This window comes from Triticum dicoccoides, chromosome 4B (assembly GCF_002162155.2).
Source record: "Triticum dicoccoides isolate Atlit2015 ecotype Zavitan chromosome 4B, WEW_v2.0, whole genome shotgun sequence".
Taxonomy (NCBI): domain Eukaryota; kingdom Viridiplantae; phylum Streptophyta; class Magnoliopsida; order Poales; family Poaceae; genus Triticum; species Triticum dicoccoides.
In genome coordinates, this window is record NC_041387.1 from 452,196,345 (window position 1) to 452,197,932 (window position 1,588).

Sequence of the window (1,588 nt, forward strand, 5' to 3'; positions counted from 1 at the left end):
GCGTAGGTCCTGATACATCTTAGTACTACCGGGATGAATAGTGAGAGGAGATTCATGAGCCTCCTTAAGGATCAACTGCCGTAGATGCTGGTTCTTGGGAACCACTAGACGGTTCTCAAAGTACACAACACCATGATCATTTGTGGAGAAACAACTAGCACCTCCGCTAGCAATGTTCTCTTTGATTTTAGATATTCCCTTATCTCGCTTTTGGGCAGCGATGATTTGATCCGTAAGAGTAGGTTTCGCCACCAAGGTGGAAAGAAAACCTTGAGGTACAATGTGAAGGTTAAGCTTCCGAAATTCCTCATGGAGAAGCGGTTGACTTTGTTGTAACATCAGGTTGTTACAATAAGATTTACGACTTAGCGCATCAGCCATGACGTTGGCTTTCCCTGGGGTGTAGGTTATTCCTAAATCGAAGTCTGTGATCAATTCAACCCAACGTCTTTGCCTGAGATTCAGATCCGGTTGGGTGAAAATGTACTTCAGACTTTGATGATTAGTGAATATTTCGCAATGGTTACCGAGGAGGTAATGTCGCCAGGTCTTAAGTGCATAGACTACGGCTGCAAGCTCTAGATCATGAGTAGGATAATTCTCCTCATGTGGGTGCAATTGCCGTGAAGCGTAGGCAATTACGTGTCGATCTTGCATGAGAATGCAACCTAGTCCTTGTCGCGAGGCGTCGCAGTAGATAACAAAGTCCTTGGAGAAGTCTGGCGGTACCAGTACGGGAGCAGAGGTCAGGCGTCTTTTCAGTTCCTGAAAACTGTGCTCACATTGTGGAGTCCACTCGAACTTCTTATCTTTCTTGAGGAGTTCGGTTAGAGGTTTAGCAACTTTGGAGAAGTTCTCGACGAAGCGACGACAATAGCTCGCTAAGCCCAGAAAACTCCGCACTTGCTTGACCGATTCAGGTGGAGTCCAATTAAGGACGGCTTGAACTCGCTCAGGGTTAACAACAATACCTTTACCAGATATTACATGACCCAGATAGGTCACTTCTGACAACCAGAAATCACATTTCGAAAATTTGGCATAAAGGCAATGCTCTCGAAGTTTCTTCAACACTAGCCTTAAATGTTCGGCATGTTCTTCCTCGTTCTTGGAGTAGATGAGTATATCATCGAGATAAACTACGACGAATTTATCCAAATACTCCATGAAGATTGAGTTCATTAACCGAGAAAAGGTGGCTGGAGCGTTGGTTAAACCGAAGGACATGACGGTGTACTCGTATTGGCCATAACGAGTAACAAAGGCCGTTTTAGGAATGTCCCCGTTTCTGATTTTGATTTGATGGTAGCCCAACCTCAAATCCATCTTGGAGAAGACTGAGGATCCAGCGAGCTGATCGTACAGGTCGTTGATCCTGGGAAGTGGATATTTGTTCTTGATTGTGACCAAATTGACAGGTCGGTAATCTACAACCATCCGGTCCGTACCATCCTTCTTCTTGACGAAGAGGACGGGGCAAGCCCACGGAGATGAGCTAGGTCGGATGAAACCCTTTTTCAAGGACTCATCGAGTTGTTTCTTAAGCTCGGCTAGTTCTAGGGGTGCCATCTTATAAGGTCTTCTGGCA